This window comes from Choloepus didactylus, chromosome X (genome assembly GCF_015220235.1).
Source record: "Choloepus didactylus isolate mChoDid1 chromosome X, mChoDid1.pri, whole genome shotgun sequence".
NCBI lineage: Eukaryota > Metazoa > Chordata > Mammalia > Pilosa > Megalonychidae > Choloepus > Choloepus didactylus.
The window spans coordinates 45,067,288-45,076,362 of record NC_051334.1 but is presented as its reverse complement, the minus strand read 5'-3'; the positions used below and the strand labels follow the sequence as shown (position 1 = coordinate 45,076,362).

Sequence of the window (9,075 nt, the reverse complement as noted above, 5' to 3'; positions counted from 1 at the left end):
TGTCAAAGGTGTAAATTCCTGGCTGGGTCTTAGTGCAAATCAATTTATCTATCTATCATCTATCTATCTATCTGTCTATCATCTATCATCATCATCTATTATCTGTATCTATTATCTATCTATATTTCATTTGAATATGTATAAAAGTTATAAAATGGTGTAACAGTCACAAGATACAAAGTGATGTACACTGAAAACTCTCCCTTTCACTCTGTCTTCCAACCAGTTTCCTGTCTATGCTTCTCAGGTTAATTTAAGCATATATAAGCAAATATAAAGAAAACACTTATAGTAGCATATTTTACATATTGTATTCTGCACCTTGCCTTCTTCGTGTAAATACATATATTAAAAGTAATTCCATTCCATATTCATACTATGGAAGGCTTCCTCACTCTTATTTTTCCCACAATCACCTAGTATTCCATTGTATAACTGCACCACAATATAATTAACCAGTCACTAATTGTTGGGTGTTTTCTTAATAAACAATGCTGCAATGGATAACCTTGGATATGCATCACTTTGCATGCATGCAAGCACATCTGAGGATAAATTCCTAGATATGGAATTGCTGAGTCCAATGATGTAGCAGATGTTGTCAGTGCCTGGCCCATATCCCCTTTCTAGGGCTGGTGTACGCATCCCCTAGCTGCTGCAGATGTTGGCTGCTCAAAGCTCACATCTGCATTCTTTTCTGGGAAACTGCTGTTTGCCTGGAAGTGTCTTGGAAGTTGCACACCTGGCCAATGACTGACAGATATGGGGATTTACGGCAGCTAGCTTCCTTGTCTCTAGGCAGGACAACCTCTGTGGTGCAATTTTCTCAAGTGCTCCTTGTGGGATCAGGCTGAGGCTAGACTTCTGAAACCCTATCTTGTCTTAGCTTGTTCCCCTACCATCTTGCTTCCCTCACTCCCGGGTTTCTTCTGAGAACACTCCCTCAATAAGTCATCTGCTTAAGATTTCCTATCTCAGCCTCTGTTTCTAGGGAACCTGGCTTAAGACAAATGGTATGTGCACATGTAAATTTTATATTTTATAGATATTGCTCTATTGCCCTCCATAGAAGTTGTACCAATTTAGACTCATCCTAGCAATGTAAGAAAGCATTAGGGAAAATCTGTTTTAATTGCTCATCAGATATTAGTGAAAGAATGAATACATGCTGTATCTTATTTTGGCAATGGTACATTTGGTTCCATATACTCTTACTTTTTTCATTTGTTTCCAGAGGAACAGGGATAACATACCTGCTTAAATGAGTTATGTTTCCATCTCAACAATCATGTGACCACTGATCTCATGGTCTTATCACTTGTGGGTACCGGGGAGTGTTGAAAAGTAGATCGCTGGGAGAGTCATGGGGAAACAGAAGGATTAGTACAGTTTTAGTCTATCACTAGTTTAGTATATCACAGGACCAGTCTCTCATTTTTTTTTTTTTTTTTAAAGATCTTAACAAAGCATGGGGTATCCAGTTGGGAGGAAAGCCTTTGGGACCAACAGGGAGATTCTGCTTCTGGGTCCAACTTCAATCAATGTTTTTAGTGGGGTATATGGTTTAAGCTCCCATGTGGTTTGCATAAGCTAGAGGCAGCCTGCTGCAGGCTTTGGGGTCAGGCAAACTTCAGATCCAATCCCAGCTGCTACTTCTAGCTCTGTGACCTTACCTCTCTGAGTCTTGCTTTCATTTTCAGTAAAATAATAATACCTATCTTGCAAAATTATTCTGAGGATTCAATGCATTTGGTACCTGGTAAAGAATATTGAAAAGGTGGTAGGGATTGTGGTTATTATTATTGGGGAGTTATCATTGATTGTGAGGAAAGGTTTTAACACTAGGAAAGTAGGTTTAGTATGGAAGACAAAGGCCCAGGAGAAGGACTCCTGGTCTTCAAATGCCAATCCCTTTACACTAACCGTGGCCATGCTTCCCTCCCACTGCCTCCATTTCCCAGTTCATTCAAGGGTTTTCATGGACATCCAATAAAAGGAAACCGGAGCCTACAGTGGCTGGCTGGGTTTTCTCCTCTGACAAATGCTTGGGATTCCAATGACCTGTACCCAAGAAGGACTGATCCCCTATATAGCAAGGGATTTTTTAAATACAGTTTTACTGAGATATATTCACACACCCAACAATCATCCACAGTATACAATCAACTATTCACAGTACCATCATACAGTTGTGCATTCATCACCAGAATCAACTTTAGAACATTTTTCTTACTCCAAAAATAAATAAATAAATAAATAAAAGTAAAAATAAAAGCAAAAAAGAACACCTAAAATATTCCATCCCCCATCCCACCTTATTTTTCATTTAGTTTTTGTCCCCATTTTTCTACTCATCCATCTGTGCACTGGACAAAGGGAGTGTGAGCCATGAGGTTTTCACAATCACACAGTCACATCATGTAAGCTACATAGTAGCAAGGGATTTTAACAGTGAGAATTTTTCCCATTTCCAATGAGGGCAACATAAAAGGAGATGAAAAATATGCAGCAGAAGGGATTAGGATGGGCTTAAGCAAGATCTTCCAAGACCCCCAGTGTTGGAAGAAACCAAACTGTGAACACATGGCTTTTGGGTTTATTTGAGTGTACTCCAGATTTATGATTCAGCACGGCTTTGTATTGTCTCAGCCACCAAAAGAATCCCATACATAATACAAAATGCACACATTAAGATCAAAGCCAAGGATTGCTCCTTTTAAAAACCCTTCATTATGTTTAAAATAATTTTGTAGGTAGAAGTTTCAAATTATCTTCTTTCATTATATTCCCCACTGTTATCCTGCTCATAAATGTTGATGCTGTGTAATGGGTAGGATTGTGAGCAACTTTATTTGCTTATTTGTTTTGGTAGAGGAAGGGGGATTTTTTGGGAAAAAGAAAATTAGAACATTTGTTTAAGAAAATTTATGTTGAAAGAGTTGTCCCTGTTTTGGCAAAATAGGAAAACCAGGTATGTTTTGAACCTTTCATGTTAGATAATAGTTTGAAAGTATGTATTTACGTCTTGTAAAATAATCATTGCAGAAATTATTTATCCTCTTTTCCAGAGTGAAATACATCTTGGTACCTGCACTATACAGATAATTTACAGATGCAGATTGGGGATGGAGTATTCTCCTGGCTTTTTATCTTCTGCAGTAGGAAGGCAGACTGGGGAAGGGTATGTGTGACACATAGCATTCATTGGTATCCAGGATGCCAAGTTGCACAACTCCAGGGGACGCTGTTTACATTATATTCTAGGCACCCCCTGGGATACATCAGTGTGAATGATGAGCCCTGCAGTTGTGCATCACTTAGTAATACCCCAAATTTTGCTTCTAAGTGCCTCTTTTGAGGTTTTGCCTCATCTAGTATCTTTAGGAAGCATTAGCTACGGTTCCAGTCACAACTTGACAACAACTTAAGGTCAGCATTGCCAGAGCAGAAGATGGCAACAAAGCTAGTTTGATAAACTATCCTTTGAGCACTGATGGGGTGTGGAAGAGTGATTAAGTTCTGGTCCACGCACTTATGGTACTCACCTTCTCTCCAATCCCTACCCCCAACCTCTAATCTGCTGTCTATCTCCACAAATTTACAATTTTTAGTCATCTCTTCTAAGTGATATCATACAATTTTTGTCCTTATGTGCCTTGCTTATTTCACTGAGCATAATGTTTTCAAGGTTATTCCATGTTGTAGCATGTCTCATAACATCATTCTTCCTAATGGACAAATAATATTCCATTGTGTGAATGTACCACATTTTGTTTATCCATTCATTTGTTGATGGACACTTGGGTTGTTTCCAGCTTTTGGTTATTGTGAATAATGCTGCCTGTGCCAGTTTGGAGGTATTATGTCCCCCAAAATGTCATTATCTTTGATGCAATCTTGTGGGGCCAGTGTATTAATGTTGATTAGATTGGAATCCTTTGATTGAGTGTTTCCATGGCAATATGACTCAATCAACTGTGAGTGAAATGTTTCATTGGATCATTTCTATGGAGGTGTTGCCCCATCCATTCAGGGTGGGTTTTATTGGATCACTGGAGTACTTTAAAAAGAGCCACATAGGCTCAGATGCAGAGTGCTGCAGCTGAGGGACACATTTTGAAGATGGCCATTGAAAGCTGACACAGAGACATTTGGAGTACACCATTTTGCAATGCAACCTGGGAGCAAGCAGAAGCCAGCCACGTGCCTTCCCAGCTAACAGAGACTTTCTGAATGCCAATGGCCTTTCTCCAGTGAAGGTACCCTATTGTCAATGCCTTACCTTGGACACTTTATGCCCTTAAGACTGTAACTTTGTAACCAGATAAACCCCCTTTATAAAAGCCAATCCACTTCTGGTGTTTTGTAAAATGGCAGCATTAGCAGACCAGAACACTGCCATAAACATTGGCATACAAATATCTATTTGTGACCCTGTTTTCACTTTCTTTGGGCATATACCTAGAAATAGGAATGCCAGGTTATTTGGTAATTCTATTTTTAACTTTTTGAAGACCCACTGTATTGCATTCTACAGTGGCTGCACCGTTTCACATTCCCACAAACCCTGCATTAGAGTTCCAAATTCTCTGATGCCTCTCAAACAATTGTTATTTTCCTTTTTTTAATAATAGCCATCCTGGTGGGTATGAAGTGGTATCTCATTGTGGTTTTGATTTACATTTCCCTAATGGCTAATGATGTTGAACATCTTTTCATGTGTTTGTTGGCCATTTGTATATCTTCTTTGAAGAAATGCCTATTCAAGTCCTTTGCCCATTTTTAAATTGGGTTGTCTTTTTGTCATGCATTGTAAAATTTCTTCATATATTATGGATTAAGCCCTTATCCAATTTATGATTTGAGACTATTTTCTCCCATTCTGTAGGCTGTCTTTTCACTTTCTTAATAATTTCCTTTTATGCGCAAAAGTTTTTAATTTTGATGAAATTAAATTTATCTATTGTTTCTTTTGCTGCTTTTGGTCTCATATCTAAGAATCCATTGTTGAATCCCAGGTCATGAAGATTTGCCCCTATGCTATCTTCTAAGAGGTTTATACTTTTAGCTTTTATATTTATATTGACACTTCTTTTGAAAGTAACACACACACACACAAACACAAAGAATACTTGTTAACTTTGTTATATGTAACAGTGGCACTGTGGTTATATAAGACAATGTCCATGTTTTTAGAGAAGCACTCTTGAATACATAGGGTAAAATGACATGATGCCTGGAATTTGCTTTAAAGTACTTGAGCAAAGAAAAAAGGAAGAAAAGATAGAGTAAATGTGACCAAATCTTGATAATTATTGAAGCTGAGCGATGGGTACAGGGGGCTCATTTTTCTGTTCTCTCTACTTTGGGTTATGTTTGAAAACTTTCAAAATATAACTGAACAAAGTATATGATAAAATGACATGGAGGGAGCAAAAGGAGATTGGGAAATTCTTCAGGAAGGAAGCGGCATTTGGGAAAAGCCTTGAAAAACAGCAAAAGAAACAAACACACAAAAAACTTAGTGGCATTGAACAATCATTTTATTTGGCCCACAATTTCGTGTTCAGGAATTCAGGAAGTTCTCAGCCAGGTGGTCCTCACATGGTTGCAGTCAGATGTTGGCTGGGGCTGGAGTCCATTGGACGTCCAAGAGGGCATGATCACATGGCAGGCCACTGATGCTGGCTGTCAGCCGGAGCTCAGCTGGGTTCTCAACTGCAGCGCCTACTCACAGCCTCTCAAGCATGGTGGTCCAGGCAGAAGCTGCATGGTCTTTTTTGATCTAGCCTTGGAAGTCATGTGGTGTCACTTGGCCACATTCTATTGGCAAAGAGAGAGTCACTAAGGCTCAAGGGAAGGGGCCATATAAAATAGCAGGAGCAGGAAGGAGGGATAGTCAAAGTGTGCTTAAGGACTTGCAAGTTGTCTAGAATAGCTAGGGTGAGGAGTGTGATGAATTGGGGGTGATAAATTTGGAAAAATATTTTGGGTCTTATTCACAGAGCTCTTTGAAAGCCAGAATGTTGGGTCTGGTTTTTATCAAGAGGCAACCTACTGATGAGATTAAGAGTACCGTTTCAGAGTCAGCCAGAACTCTGTCCAGATCCCACCCTCTACTAGCTGTGTGATCTTGGGCAAATTCCTTACCCTTGGGGAAACTCAATGTTCTTATTTGTAAAAGGGGATAATTATATCTTTGTTGCAGTTTTACTTCACATGATGAGATAATAAATGTAAATCACTTAGTATTTAATAAATGGTGACTATTTTTATTACTCTGATAGTAATAAAATAGTAAATGAGAGTTTTTGAGGATAAAGTAACATGATCATATCCGTCATTCAGAGATGCCAGCAGGCAGTTCATAAGCCGAGGTCAGCAAGACTGGTTAGGAAGAAATGGCATTAACCTGGTTAAGAAGTCGTCAGAGCCTGAACTGGGATAGTGACTGAGGATGGTCTAGAGTGTCGAGACTTTGAGGAGTTAGAGGTTTAATTTGGCGGCTCATTGGCCACAAGGATGAGGGAGAGGGAGAAGCTGACTTAGGTCAGGGGTCAGAGGTCAGAGTGTGCGTCCTCCTAGTAGAGCGCTGCAAAGAGGCATTTCTGTTCTCTAGGACTGATCTAGCTCTCCAGATAGAGGAAGTGTTTTAGGCAATGTTCTCGAAGCAGAACCTGATACTGCAATTCTTGGGCAAGTGATTTATTGAGGGAGTGCCCTAAAGAGAATGGGAGTGAGGACAGAAGGATCGAACAGAGGAAAACATTTAAAAAGGAGGCGGACTCACCTGGAGCCCAGCTTCAGCCCAATCCCACAGTTGCACAAGAGCTGAATTGCACCGCAGAATTAGGCAAGGGGGCCTGCCATTTGTATCTCCCAGGCAGTGAGTCAGTCATTCATTCGCTTTGGTGAGGGTGTAATCTCCCTGGACAGAGGGCTCCATTTGGCCAAGGGCAATTCTCTGGAGAAGGAGCAGCTGTGAGCTATTAGCAACCAACATTCCTGGCTGCTTGGGAATGGGTGTACTATCTTGGAAAAGGGGATTTAGGAGAGGCTCCAACAGTGTCCATTATAGGGATGTGAGTGTTGACATCAGTCTGCCTGAAACCTTTCCCAAGCTGGGGAGCTGGTGCAAATGAACTTCTGCTCAGCATGTTTATGTTGCTTGCAGAAAATTCCTTCAGGTTGCAAGCTGTGACAATAACTAATGTCTTGTGTTTAGGAGGTCATCTTTGATTCTCAAAGGTTCCCAGGGTATGGCATTGTGCATGGGTAGACTGGCTGAAATGGAGGTGGGCAGCGAGTCTGCAGATCCTCTTGGCCTGCAGGTGGGCAGAGGGAGAAAAAGGGAGAGAGAGGCCCATAGAACAGACAGCACATGGAGACTTGCATTACATTGTATTTATGGAAGAACTTCCCCCCTGGAAGGTCCCAGCAGGTGCTATTATTTCATCTTGGCCTCTGTGATCTTCTGTTCCATGTACGCTGGATTTGATTGAGATTAGACAAATCACTGTTTTCTTTTAAACAGGAGATTTCTGAAACTATCTCTGAATGTCTCACATGATAAATTTAGCTTTTCACATTGGTGCTGTTTGCTTCTTTAAAGTCAATAAAAATGATTAAATGGGAATAACTTATATAATTCAAAGTAATCACACACACAACAAGCCTTTAGATGAAGGGTTTGGCTGCCTGCCACCAGAAATCTCCCATTTCCCTTTTATTATTAGAAGCAAATGCAAAACACAAATCAACACCATCAAGGATTTGCCCACTTGGAAAGGATACTGCATTCCAGAGCGGTCTAAAGGTTACACTACTCGTGACAGTTGTATAATTGTTTTCTCTAAAGTTCGTGGGAAGAAAATAGTCATTATTTTCTGCTCTCCTTCCAACTTTCCAGCACTCACATTCCCTCTAAAATGGAGAGACAGACACAGTTTGTGCATTTTGCCAAATGGTCCTCTTTGGGCACCTTTTGGGAAGTCCTACTGAGCTGAGACATCTATTTACTTGAAGGCACCATGGATCTACCACTCTTGTTGGAAGCACTGGTTTGCATAGGTAAGTCCTCCAGGATTTCAAAAGAAGAGAAAATATTCATGAAAGCCACTCACAGACTATCCCCATTCCTGTACTGTACAGATAATTGCTCAGCATATAAGAATGAGATACTGGGGATCAGAGGTCTATGTTTTGACCAGATAACCACAGATAAATGGGTTTCAAATACATGTTAGATGCTATTCCATTAAGCAAGCTAATTAAGTCCTAAAGTCTAAATGTTAGAGGGTTTTCTCATTTCCATCCACAAAGTATGTTCTGTATGTATTTACCATGAAAATAAAAATCACCTTTTGTTATCTGATATGTAATGAAGAGATGTGGATTCAGGAAACCTGAACTGACTTGGGTCCTATAGTGACAGAAAGTTTTGGACAAGTCTCTGAGCCTGATTCTGTATCTCTAAAGCGTGAATATCTGTTAGCCCCATCGCACAGCATCACTAAGAGCATCTTAAGTAGATGTAAATGTAAAGGTACTTTGTAAACTTGTGAGTAATGTTTAAATATTGGAAGTCAGGGGCCATTAAAAAATTATATATTTAAAATGAATTCTTTTATTCTGTTAAATAGGACATAAATACTTATAACAAAAAATACAGACAATGAAATAAAAAGGAAAAGAGCAATCACTTATAGGACTTGAGGGGTTATTAGAGTAAAATTGATACATCTTTGAGTTGGATGATGTAGTGGACTGAATTGTGGCCACCCTCCACCCCACCCCCACTCCCCCCCAAAAAAGTATGTCCAAGTTCTAGACCCCGGAACCTATGAATTATTTGGGTAAAGGTTCTTTGCAGATGTAATTAAATTAAGTGTCTTGAGATGAGATCATCCTAGATTAACTGAGTGGGTCCTAAATACAATAAACGTCCTTATAAGAAGAGAAACACAGAGGAAACATGTGAAGAGGAAGACCATGTGAAGATGGAAGCAGAGATTGCAGTGATGCGTCTACAAGCCAAGGAATGCCAAAGGTTGCTGGCTGCCACTGGAAGCAGGA

The 9,075-nt window shown here is 39.9% G+C and overlaps 1 protein-coding gene across 1 annotated transcript in view; it reads left to right on the top strand.

Moving 5' to 3' along the window:
* Nucleotides 1–7,879: 7,879 nt before the first annotated feature.
* Nucleotides 7,880–9,075, top strand: part of EFHC2 (EF-hand domain containing 2) — a 343,223-nt gene continuing 342,027 nt past the window's right edge. Inside the window, exon 1 of the mRNA XM_037822347.1 lies at nucleotides 7,880–8,070. The gene's annotated coding sequence lies outside the window, so the exon portion shown is untranslated. The remainder of the gene's footprint in view (nucleotides 8,071–9,075) is intronic.